This window comes from Corvus moneduloides, chromosome Z (genome assembly GCF_009650955.1).
Source record: "Corvus moneduloides isolate bCorMon1 chromosome Z, bCorMon1.pri, whole genome shotgun sequence".
NCBI classification, from domain to species: domain Eukaryota; kingdom Metazoa; phylum Chordata; class Aves; order Passeriformes; family Corvidae; genus Corvus; species Corvus moneduloides.
Genome location: NC_045511.1, coordinates 16,822,141 through 16,835,516, shown reverse-complemented (window position 1 = coordinate 16,835,516; position 13,376 = coordinate 16,822,141). Strand labels below are relative to the sequence as shown.

General features: G+C 46.7%; 1 protein-coding gene across 5 annotated transcripts in view; it reads right to left on the bottom strand.

Annotated features, from left to right (window-relative positions):
- UBAP2 (ubiquitin associated protein 2) overlaps positions 1-4,639 on the bottom strand; it is a 63,647-nt gene extending 59,008 nt beyond the window's left edge. For 2 of the 5 annotated variants that reach the window (XM_032095316.1, XM_032095315.1), the window contains exon 1: positions 4,521-4,639. The gene's annotated coding sequence lies outside the window, so the exon portion shown is untranslated. Of the gene's footprint in view, positions 1-4,027; positions 4,090-4,149; positions 4,373-4,520 lie in introns of those variants that run through there. The other 3 variants (XM_032095317.1, XM_032095319.1, XM_032095318.1) reach the window with 3 other exon arrangements.
- Between the last annotated feature and the right edge of the window lie 8,737 nt (positions 4,640-13,376).

The window sequence follows — 13,376 nt, the reverse complement described above, 5'->3', positions numbered from 1 at the left end:
GAAGTGCGGTACTGTTCCCCCTCTTCACACTTAGTCACCCAAAGTTAACACCACTAACTTAGGTCTCTCTTATGTCAGTCTCAAAAATGGATCACAAGTCAGTGATCTCAAGAATGTGTGACTGAAAGCTGAAATAAAAGCAGACATCCATCCCTTGGGGCACAACCTATCAAAAGCATGGACCAGAGTTTCTTGAATACAATATACTATGTACAGCCCAACAGAAGAGCAAGGTTTGGCACCAACATTCCTTTCACATTACTGTTGCTGAAACTGTGTGTAAGACAACATGAGATTTTGAAAATCAAAGAAGAAAGTAAGAGCAGAGAGAAAAAATTAAATCAGTAATAGCTTTCAAATACGGAACAACGTGGATAATGTGATAATATGAACCCAAGTGTTAGGGACAAAATAGCCACAATTCAATTACCATTGAGAAACAAACTGGAAGAGGAAGCAAAAAGGTTTCTGAAGCCATACTCTTCATTCAATATTACTATACATCCACCATCCTCAAAACATTAAACAAAACAAATGGAGTAGAAACACATACTGTGTTTTCCTTACTCAAAAGCAATCTCAGTATGGTCTCTAAAGTATTGTCCTACTTCCAGGAACATTACTTTAATCGTAAGAAATACAAATGAAAAGTTCTAGATTAAACCAATGCCACATGCAACAAAACTGCATAAAGACTTCCTCTCTCTACAGCTAATCATTAAAAATATTTAGGAACATGGTAATAACTAGAGAATTCAAATCCTACACCTTCAACCACAGGACCACCTAATAGACTGAGATAAGCATTTCCCCCCCCCCCACTAAAACACATCAAAAAAAGTACAACCTGATGATGCAAATCTGGACATTAACAAAGTATTTGTGTTTTCTTCATTTAACTTTAGATTCACATACTGAATGATTCTGCAATACCAGTTCCACTGAACCTGCATCTTCTACAGGAATAAACTGTATTTCCTGTATGATATAGCAGAAAAACAAAACCATAAAGTTCACTACAGGAGTATTACTTCAGGCAAACCTTAAGTTTCACGAAAGATCAAAGCTCTCCCAACATGGGAAACATTTCATTGTTTTTAATGCAAAATGCTACACTCAGCCAGGTTAAGGACTCCTCCAAGCTCATCTGTTTGAAGACTGATTTAAGAAGCCTGGGGAGAGAGGGGAAAAAAGCTTGACAATTTTACCTTCAAAAGAAGCCACAATATCATGCAGGTTTCACAAAGACAGCCGGACAAAAAGAAAGAAAATTTCAATAGAATTGAGAATAGAAACAACTCCATCCAAGGGAACTGCACAAAGTTGTTCATGTAACCTATTTTACAGGTTTTACAATCTAAAGAGAACATATGTAAAATAATATGCTCGGCAAAGTATTTATGATGTAGTAAAAGCAGTCTGAGCAAGACATGAGATCTTAGGCATCAGACTGTACCACCTCTAAAGTGCCTGTCTTTAGTCCCTGTTTACTCCTTGAAGCTTTGAGAAGTAATGGGCAGAGAAGGGCTGAGGGTACCACACCTGTGGAAGGAATGGCCTTGCAGGAGCCCCAGGCGGATGGGGAGTTCCGACAGACTCCCAGTGCAGGTGGCCAGAATCAAAAGAGTGTAGACTTTCATGTTAGAGCAAAATAGATAAAACCCTTTGTATGTTTTTTTTTTTAAATATGAACCTGAAGTAATTGCAAAGGAAGCATTTCACAACCTTTCATCCCAGCTCTCACTTTAATGAATGTAACCTGTTTAGGAAAGTTATATGAAAAACAGTGCAAGTCCAAACTAGGTCTTCTCTGAAAAGCACAGAGGATCCAATGGGCTAAGAGTAAACAGATTGTATCAGAAATAAACCTAAAATTCACCAAAAGCTTTGGCAGAGTAACAACACTGCAGAGGATATCACTTTGGTTTCCTCTAGCACCTTCCACTCAATAATTCTGAAGTCTACAAATAGAACACAGTTTCTCTAATCTGTATTTTACAAAGGGGACAAGTCACTTGGCTTCTCTTTTAGCAAGGTTATACAAGGCTGTTGCAAAGCACTGAACACGGGTCTTCAGTCTTGCTCATGTGCTTCAACCAGATAAAAAACAAATATAAATAAAAAGATTCATAAAAGATCCAAAGTTTTACTCCTAGTCTTTCATGAAGTACCTATTCCAAGAACTGGCACTAAATGTGACTGAAACTGCAAGGAAACATCACTACTAATAGTAAGACTATCAATGCTGATTATTAATAAAGCATTAACAGTATATGACACATATGCCTTTCAAGCACTGTTCATCAGCATGTTACTCTGCTATGACCAGTATCTATAGAGGAACACCAGCAACAAACATAAAGCACACAAAATAATGGCATTTTACGATGAAATCATCACCTAAAATAAAAGTTCATAGAAGAAATATAGAGCATCCACAATCTACCTCTAGGTTCTAGAGCAGCAGCTTCAAAAAAATGGAAGGGACAAACAAAAAAAAAATTTAAAATAACAGCTTCTGGTAACAGACAAGAATATTTTGTTCGTTTTCCCCCTAGCTTCCCTAGATTTTAGTGATGAGTCTCTAGCTTCCATGTCCCCTCAAATGATCAAGCCCTTTTGTAAATCATGGCACCAGGAGCTTTATGGAGGATAGGCCAAAACAACTGAAAACAGTCTAAATTTCAGAAATTTCACGCTTTTTTTACTACAGACAGTGTTCAAAATCAACACACTGATAAAACTGAAACTAGAACAAACTGTAACAGAGCTTGTCCAATTCCCACTCCTCCCAATCTCCAAGATTACCAAGATTATTGAAGTTATAAACACAGAAGCCAGCTCATTTTCAGGAGTCACAAAACATCATTAATCCTGCAAAGTGATTTAGCCTTGCTTGCTTTCAAGTTACCTAGCGTAAGGTCAAAAATAAATTCTTTAAACAAGCTAGGTCAAACCACCACAGAGAGATTGGGCCCAGGTATAAATACTGAGTCAGCCAGGTAGGAATCCAAACCCAGATTCCATTAGAGAATGTGATACAACCAAGGGAATCGCTAAAAAGGCCTAGTAAATATTAAAGAAGCAAAAGCCAGGAGGCTGAGTTGCTGCCATTTTTTGTGAAGGGCTCTGTTTCAATAGCAAGCACTGCTCCTTCTCCCTTCCCTTAGCTCACATCCAGCTCCAATTTCTCTACTTGGAAAAAAACAGCTGCTCCCAGGCTAGGACAGCCCCTCCATTCCCCTTCCACAGCTTCCCTTCACACAGCTCTGTAGCAAACCCCAAGTTTCTGCTCCACAAGACATCCTGTTCTTCTGAACACAACCAAGAGGGCTCTGTACATCCATGCTCCTGGTGCTAACACACCTTCAAGAGAGAAGCTTCAAACCAGTCCACCCTGCTCCCAGGTGGCACCCAACAGCACTGCAGACATTCCAGCACAAGCTTTTAAACCTATTCAACATCACAGAGTTCAGATCCTTGCTATCAGACTCAAACATGCACCAGCTCCTTTCTATAATGCAGCTTCTTGCACAGGAATGCCTACCAGTTCACTTCCCTGCTGCAATTTTCTTCAGCAACAGGAGAAAACACAGAAGAGCGTTTTTTGTTGTTTTTAAAGGCAACGTAAGTCAGACCAATAGCGAAGCCCTGCCCTGACACCCAATTCCAAGCAACCACGCACAACCGATGACAAGGAAGGACTAAGGTGGAGAAGGTTAACAGAGAGAACGGTTCATTCATCGTCATGTCCTCAAGTAACCCACTGTAGCTGCCGAGATGTCATTGTTTGTTAGTAGCTGTGACCCCCCCACCACCACCAGCGAGGGAACACCCGCGAAGGGAATGAGCAACGACAACATGGAAGTAAAGCCCTGCGTAAGTCATAGATCAATACTTCATCATCCACTTGTTCACTTCTCGAGCTGCCATCTCCCCTCTCGCCTGACTCCTGCCGCTACCCCCACTCCTCCTCCGGCTGCTCCCGCTTCCCTCACACCCCCCCAAGCCAGAGGCACCAACCCGCCAGAGGGAAACCCTCGGTATACGAGACGAGCACCTCCGAGATGAGATGAGAACCCCTCCTGGAATGCGGACGGGGTGCAGGACCCCCTCCCGCGGATGTCAGGGGGTGCAGAGAGAAGCCACCTCTCCCCCTCCAAGCGGGGCTCCCTCTCCCCAGCCAGGTGGGCGCTGCCCGCACCCGCGGCCCTGCTGAGAGGGAGAAGAGGGGGACGGAGCGGGGGCGGGGGGACGGCGATCTAGGCCAGGGCGAAGCTTCCCCGGGGCGGCCGCCACGAAAAGTAGGGCAAAGCCGCGTCCCCCCCAACCCGTCGGCGGGCGGGCCGGGGCTGGGCGGCCCGGGTGGACACCGACCGACCCGCGGACCGAAGGGCCGCCGGCCGGACAAAGCGGGGCCAGGCCCGCGGGGCCGGCTGAGGGGGGGAGCGGCCGCGCGCGAGGACCGTTGGCCGGGGACGGGTGAGGGGGGCCTCGCGCGCCCCCCGCGCGCGCGGTACCTGCCCGGTGCGCTCACAAAGCGGCGGCGGCGGCGCCCGCGACCGTCACGTGACCTCTCCCTTCTTCCTCCTCCTCCTCCTCCTCCTCCACGCGCGCTCGGGGTCGTTCCCCCTCCCACGTGACGCGACGCGCTCGCGCGCAGCCCCGCCCCGCGCCCCTCACGCAGCGCCAGCGCGCGCCCATCCACCGGCGCCTTCTTCCGCCTCTGCCTCCCGCCCCCTCCCGGTGACCACGTGAGCAGCGCGCGCGGAGGGAAAGCCCGCCCCTTCCCTTCGCCTTCGTGTGACGGAGGTCCCGCCCCTCCGGCGCGCGGGGCGGGGGAATGGGCGGGGCAGCGGAGCCCTGCCCGCGGGCGTCTCAGGGACCCCCTGTGGGATCCTGTGAGGGACCCCATGAGGGACCCCTGTAAAGGACACCCAGAGGTCCCCCCGGGAGGGACCCCGTGCGGGGCCGCGGGAGTTAACCTGATGCCTTTATATTTTTCAAGTTCTCTACTGCTTGGTGTGTGTCTCTGAAGTTTTTTGTAGCCTGTTAATTTCTGCTCTCTCATGCTAGGTAGACATAACAAAGCCTCTCCGGCCCTGCTTTCCAAGGACACCAAGACTGTCCTAGGCCAAAAGTATAAACCAAAGAGCCGCTAAGGGGGGGGGGGGGGGGAGCTGAAGGGGAGGGGAAAACTGAAGCTTTAATTGGAGAATTAACCCTGCTATGCAAATGAACCAAACCTGTAAAAGAGTGAAGAACTCGTGACCTGAGGTCCATCTTGGGGTCCATTTTTGGGAGTGGCTTCAGGCTCCCCAGGAGGTACCTTTGAAGGCCTTTCAAATAAATACCTATTTTATTCCTTTACTCCTGTCTAGCCTCTGTTTCTAGGAGGCTTCTCAAGGCATCAAACCCACGAATGACCTCCTGAGGAAGCCCCCAAGAGACCCCATGAGAGTTCATGCCAGGGTTCCTCTGAGGAACCCCCTCAGGGACCTGGTGAGGAACCCTGTGAAGGACACCATGTGAGGCACCCCCTGAGAAATCCCCCTGAGAGATCCCATTACGGGGCCCCCTGAGGGACCCCCCTGGGTTACGAACGGGGCATTTTGGAACCAGTTTGTACTTACATTAATGTAAACGTCTCCTTCTCTTGCTAGGGCGGACACAGGGAGGCACCCTGTTGACATGGAGAAATCTAGGACAAAGGATAGCTGCACTGCAGGAGGAGAAAGTCAAGAAGAGTATGGTGGGGACTAATGGAGAACAGCGAAGGGCTGACAGAGCAGAAGCATGTTAGAGAACTTAGTGCGGCTTCTGGCAGCCTAAACTGAACTGTGACAGAACAGATGGCAAAAAAGGATAGTCAGTAAAACTTGACTCCCTGAGATGTGGAGTTTTGGGTTGTGTGAGTCAGGAGAAAAAAAGAAAAAAAACAAAAAACCAACACAACCACCCCACCACACACACACCCCGCCCTCCACTGCCATTTCTTCCATTTAGGCTTTTTCCTGCTGTGCATTTTTTCCATTGTGTACAGCACCTCTGGTTGCCCAAAATGCAGTGGTCCTTACTGTTTGGGCATCACTTCTTCGCAAGGCCTGACATGTTAAAGCCTGTGTGGAAGTTGGTCCCTGCTTGGTGCTGAGCAGGCAGGGCTGGTGAAGGTGATGTTCAGACTCTTCATCCCTTGGTGCCACCAGTGATGACGTCCCATGGTCCTTGACCTTTGCTGTGGTCTCATATCCTTTACTGCTGTTTGCTCATCCTCTGTCCCTTGAGCCCATATTCTCCATGTAAGTAGAAAGGGCATGAAATCTGATTTTACCCTACACACTATCTGAAAATTAATCGGTGTTTTTCATGCTTCTGCCTTCTCTGCATAGAGTAGATGGATTTAACCAGTCTGCATCCTTGATGCTTACTGCATAGATGCGCAGAAGCTACAAAAGATCCTACAGCTGAGGAGTTGCAATATCTCCCTGTTCCCATTTTTTCAGTAAGATAGAGGGTCCTTTGAACTAAATTGAAATTCAGACCAAACAGTGCACAGGTATTGTTGATTTTCTTGATGCAGCTGTTGATATTCTGTTTTATTACTATTGCAGGGGGACAATTAATTACAGCTGTAAACAAAGTTTCACAAGCTTTGTGACAAACATGTCTGCAGCTCCATAATCTGTGTGGATTTAATCAGTATTATTAGCATTCTTCCATCATGACTTGGCAATCCTTTGATAATCAAGATGGAAATTTAGTGTGCGCACAGAACAACAAAGGCTGAAAGCTCTTGGGATGCTGTTGTAAGATGGTGTAGTGCCAGCTGGAACATGTCTCTGAAAATCACACAGAATCCAGCCTAAAAGCATTTGGAATAGGAGAAAACTAAGCCAGGATACTAAGACCGAAGTATTGTAGACTCTTTCTGCTGTACATGAATTAGATATAAATGAGAAAATGGCATACTGCACTGACAAAGCTTCCAGAGGAGAGCTAAAGCAATAAACTGGTGGAGGCTTGGGAACAAAGACCTTCACTCCAAATATTGATCAGGAGGAATTTCTTCCTGAAAGGTAGTGAAGCATTGGAATGGACTGCCCAGGGAGGTGGTAGAAATGTTCAAGAAATGACTGGACATGATACTTAGTGCTCTGTTCTAATTGACAAGTTGCTGATCAGTCACAGAATGGACTCGATCCCAGAGATCTTTTCCGACCTAAATGATCCTGTGATTCAGTGCATCAGACTTGGAGAGAAGACCCTGCACTAAACACAGCGAAGGTTTGACCAGGCCTGGCAGGCAATTTCTACCTACTGCCTGTGTCAGGACTCTTATCTGCTGTTAAAACATTTGCAACCTCTTCAGTTTTCCAGCCAGTAAATAACAGTCTGGTGCAGGTGCAAATCCAGATAGGCCACAGCTTACTGCAGGATTGTTCTCAGACACTTTCTGCAGATTTGTGAAATAGGCTGCTGTTCACATACCACAGGCTGGAAACCACTCTTCTGGTACTTTGGCATCCTCCTTGCCTATCACATTTGTGAGTGGGGAGAACCGCTTGTGTTAAGAATATTGCCCTGTTCCTAGTTCAGGAGTCTGCTCTACTTCTGTGTTGCAGTCAGGAATTGAAACCATCTCTTCTCCACAGGCTCAGGCAGTACTGTCTTCCCTCTTGCTAATGCTCTCTCCCATTTTCCACACTACCAACCCTTCCCCCTTAGGCTCATTGGACAATTGGTCTGAGCTGAAGTTCAGAGCAGTTTATTGCTATTTATTCTGAAGTTTTAATTTTCTTTGTGCCCTGTTTTTTCTTTTTTTACATCACTTTGTGTCATAAAATATTGCTCTTCTCTGCAAACTGGTCTCACAGCCCTGACCCTGATGACACCTGCTTCAGCAGCACTACCTTTCTCCAAAATATATTGCAGTAGCCTCAGAGAGTCAACATAATTCAGGTACACAGGCTCTGCAAGGGAGAGAAGAAACCAATCTTGACTTTCAGATTTGAGTTGAGTTTGCAGGGAATCTGTGTAGAAGCCCAGAAGACAATGGGGCTAATCTCAAACACTGATAGCTGGATGGCTCTGGAGCCAGCCAAGGATTGTTGTTACTAACAGCCAAGGATTGTTAGCAATAACACACTGGGAGAATGAACAGAATGTGGCTGGAGAAGGGCCCACATGGAGGTAGAACAGCACATTTCTGGGACAAACATCCTTGTCCTGGCTCCTGGAGATAAGCACAATGCAACACAGCCCAAGTGTAGGAATGAGGTCGAGAAGCAGGCATGGACTGTAGGGGGATGTGGAGACCACCAAATACCCTGAAGCCTCCAGCCCATTTCTGGAAAGGTCTGGGAGAGCGGACTGTGCACAGTAACTGAATTACATAGAAAGAGAGAAATTTACCTCCAGTGCACAGAAGCTCATCCATAAAAAGTACCCCCACAAAGCCCAGGTGTGTGTGCACCCCAGGACCCTGCACTCCCCATCAGCTCCATCAGCAATGGAGCCAGGATTGGTGATCTCTCTCTCTCTCCCCCTTCCCTTCTCCCCCTCTTTGATACATTGCTCTCTCTTTCTCTCTTCCCTTCGACCTCCATCCTTTATCCTAAACCCACTGCCATGTGCTTATAGGAGGTCAGAGACTTAACGTAACAGTTTCCATGCCAAGTGTGTTATTTAATAATGTAACTTCGTAAGACTTTGTGGGCCCTCTGAGTTTTGCTGTTTCTTTTGTCCACAAGCATCTGTGAATCTTAGGTGCTCCCTTCTCCTGAAGGGTGGGATGCCACAATCTGGATTTCTCCCTAGTTATAGTGGAACAATTCAAAATCTGAGATGAAAAGTGGAGTTCTGTTGGGGTTTTAGGAGCTCTCCTGGATTTTTTTTCTGTTAAAGGAATTTTGCCCACATGTTGCCAGGGGGACAAATGGCTGGATACTTCAGAAAAACAAAAGAGCTGGCTGCTCTTTTTGTTTCACCTGGGTGTGTGGGCAGTTCGGTCTCCTGCATTCAGACAGAGAGGGAGTCTGCTTTCTTCGGCTGCTTTTTTTTCTCTGGAGAAGCCCCGGGATCCCAAGCCCACCTACCCTGCCACGCTCAGAGCCGGGCTGTGGCTGCCCTGCCCTGCCGCTGCTTCGAGCCTTCGCTGCGTTGTAGCCGTGCTCACCCTGCCTGCCCAGACCTCCGGGGGGGATTCCGTTTGGATACATCGCGTCTGCCACCCAGGATTTGTGCTCGTCCCTGCCATTCCAGCCTGCCATTCCAGCCTGCTGTTCCAGCCTGCTGTTCCCGAGGGTCCGGCCGGACACTGGGATCAGCTGCCCAGGGGTTTGTGGAGCCTTTGTCCCATCCCTTCCCGGGATCCCAGGGCACCGGTGCCGCGTGCTCCCCGAGCTCGCTCCGGAGCGCCCCCTGCAGCCGCGGGGGAACCATCGCACCTGCCCTGCTCACCGGGAGCCGCCAGCGCCCCTGCCGGCTGCGAGCGGAACTGCACCCGAGGGGAAAGGGCCTGACAGCCGAGAAGGCTGGGGCTGGGTTTGTGGTTGTTTGCTGGTACTGCCATAGGTATTGCTGTTTGTTTGACTGGGTTATACACATAGAGATATATAATAGCAAAGAACTGCTATTCCTATTTCCCACATCTTTGCCTAAAAGCCCATTGATTTCAAAATTATAGTAACTCGGAGGGAAGGGGGTTGCATCTGCCATTCCAAGAGAGGCTTCTGCCTTCCTTAGCAGACACCTGTCTTTCAAACCAAGACAAGTTCTCTCAGGAGAACTGTTACAAGGATTTGATAATAAGAGATGTTATCTTTGGGCATACCTGGGATTGCTGCTGCATTTAGATGTGGAGTGAAACTCATGAGGATGCTGCCATAAATGGAATCTAATGTGTTAGATTGTGTTGATTTGCCTGCACAAGCAGAGCTTCAGCAACAATTGTACTTGAAAGGGTTGCCATTTCCATTATGAAAGCAAGCCCTTCTGCTAGAGGTACCATTCACGATGTTGAAGGCAGGAGGGATAATGATATCATTGCATCCAGCCTTCATAAAGCCCAGGCCATTAAAATTCCTAACATCCATGGTCTGTGCTAGTCCATCATGCCTCAGCATCATCCTTGGAATTTGTGTTTGGCTGCTTATCATTCTTTAGAGTCAGTGTGTGCCTGGAGACAACCCTCTTCTCCAGGTGGTCCCTGCAGACCTTGATCTAAGTTTTCTCACCTTGTAGTTTTACTGTATGAAACAGGTGATGCATTTTCATATGACCAGAATCTGAAATTGTTCTGCACAACCACCTTAGCCCTACTGTTATTTTTCATTCCTCCAACTTTTTTCAGAAAACATTTTATCTGCAGTGAATTTGTACTTACTTCCAGATTGTCGAGACAGTTCTATGTGTCTGAACCTGATACTGATCCTGCAGAGCCTTGCTTAAACACCTGTTCGGGAAGGATGTTGGCAGGGGTTCCCCTGTGTAGTGCATGCACTTCTAATGGTGAGTGCTGAGTTTGTTCTGTCATATCCCCTGATTTCATTCCGTGATGTGCCTGCCCACTGCTACCTCTACCAGCAAAGTTGTTTCTAAGAATTAAATTAAATTAATTCTAATTAAATTAAAATGTTTTTGTTAAACAGACTTGTTTTCCATACAACACGGTTGTTTGGCATTAGCTGTGTATCTACCCTTGAATTATCTATTTAGTCCTTTATCGGTTTTCCATTATTTTGTCTGTGACATCAGAGAAAGTAGTCTGCAGATGTCTGGTCACTTTGTTCCCTGCTCTAATAATGTCATGCTTCCCACCTCTTAAAATTCCCCAAGATTAAAATTATCTCCAAGAAGCCAGAAGTTTCCTTGGCCAGCTCTGAAAGAACTTGGTGGGGCAGGGTTGGAGTAGATGATCACTGAAGGTCTTTTAAACATCCTTGCTCTATATTGCACACTGCCTCTTGCAGCACTTACAGACCATCTGCCTTTATCAGTTGGATTTTAACAGGCCTTGTGGAATCCCAACCCTCCCTTACTCCAGGTAATACGAAGGTTCCTGTAGCGAATGGTAACAAACTAATAGTGTTGTAAAGTGGAAGCTGGATTTGCACCATTTGCTGGTTTTCCCCCAAACTTCATCTTAGGATAAATTACAAGCATTTTCATCCTGTGATACATTGAGGAGAATGTTTTGAATAGCATGTCCAAGGATATTTGCCAACTCTCGTTAAATGTCAGCCATCTGTTTTCAGTTTTAAAAGGCCTGTTTGTAGATGCAGCAACCAGCAATGGCAGGAACAAAGCAGTGAGCTTTGGAGACCCCAGGGAACTGCAGGCTGGTGAGCATCCACCCAGCCCTGCAAAGGTGATAGAGCAAATAGTACTGAAATCCTCAAACACTGAGGACAAGAAGGTGACTGGCAGTATTCAGTATGGATTTACACTGGCGAAGTCATGTCGGGCTGACCTGGTCACCTTCTGTGACAAAATGACTGCCTTGATAAATGAGGGGAGAGGAGGGGATGTTGCTCAGTTTGATCAAAGCTTTCAGTGGTGTTTTCTGAAAGAATCTCATAGACAAACTGATGGACTACAGACTGAGTTTATGGACAGTGAGTCAGACTGAGAACTGCAGAGTTCAATGGGTTGTGACACAAACCTCAACTGGCACAAAGTCCAGCTTGAGTCTAGTCACTGGTGGTGTGACCTAGGTCCCGGGACCAATACACATTCAAGCTCCAGATGCTTCCCTTCTCTTTAAGCAACAAGTTGAGCAGCCCAGAGCACAGGACTAAAAGCTTTCCCCAAAACCAAATAAACTCCAAGTGCAATGACAAAAGCCCAAAAGGTAACAGGGACAGTGGGGTTTTTTGGAGTCAAAGCCTATTTATACTGGTAAAAAGCTGAAGTTGGCTTTCTGTAATTAACAGGAAAGATGCTCCTATAAATACACATGGCAAGTCATCATGACTCCTAGAATTTATTTCCAGGAAGGAAAAAAGTCTACATTAAGTGTTTTTATCAGATAGCAAGATCATAAGTTGTTGTAGCTTGATAGCGCTCTGCTGGCATCCTCACTGGCTGGCTGCAGTCTGGTGTCCAACAGCCCTCAGCAGTAGGACACAGGCTGCCCCCATAGCACATGAGGAAGTGAATCTTGTTTTCTTAGTACTGACCAACCTTTCCTTACCCTTTTGGCTCAAAGACATTTCTTAGGGCTCATATACATGAGAAATTAGCCAAAATTGCTCCCTAGGTGAATACTTGCCTAGAACACAGCAGTTATTTGGGGTGGATTTTTACAGTAACAGTGTCAGTCTGTCTCCCCAAAGACAACCTTTCGTCACATTTTTTCCAGTTGTCTAGAATCTGTAAAATTTCTATTGTAGCTGAGTCTGTGTGCTTCACATTCAACATGCACCAGGCACTGCAGTGGGTTTTAGAGGGGAAACCCCTGGGACAGGAAAACTTTTGACAACACAGGGGAAAAAAACCCACAGGCACTGATTACAGGGGTTACAAATCTTTCTGCTGACACTTCAGCATCCCTAAAGCATGACCCTCACTATGTTTATGTCTTTGGCCCAAATAGTTCAAGCAGTGTCTAGCTGACTTTTTGATTGCAGCTCTGCACTTGAGGCCTGTAGCTCCTCTCTCACCTCTGCCAGCTCATGGTACACTTCAGTGAAGAGGAAAGAGTAAGACCCTCTGTGCAGGGCAGTACTTTGGAGCAGCTGACCCATAGCTCCCAAAAGCCATATTGGCCACGTGGTCCCTTGAACCCTGTAGAGGGCTGAAGCCCTCCTGACATTTGTTCTACCAGAGGAGGCTTGAGAGGGACTGAGGAAGCCGGGAGACAAAGTACAGAGATTTTTGTTTTCTAATACATTATGAAGTTTCTCACTTTCAGTCTCTGAAAGAATGGGCCACTCTTGCCCAAAAAACCGTTCAAGCCCTGCATCCTAGCATCTCTTTATTTATTAATTCATTTACTGGACCTTGAAAGCACTTTGAATTCAAAAGACTATCCTGATCCTCCATTCAGAAACAGACAGGATGAGTACAGCTATGGCCAGGAAGAACTAAGAGAACAGTGTGAAACTATTCTCAGTCCTGTCCTGGTTTAGCTTCCTCCTTGTGCAACAGCGGTGCCACCAGCTGGCAAGAGCTGAGGCCCCAAGTCATAGAGATCAGAAACAAAGTACACTCAAGAACGTAAGTGATGACAGCCAAGCAAACCTGCAGCAGCTGGGCTGGAGCTGGAGGCAGGCAGCAGATTGAGTGTTGAAAGGGGTAATGTCGACTGTCACATGTTTGTAGCATACAGTGAAGGCATAGTTGATAACAGCGTAGACCAGCTGCAGGCTCCAGGC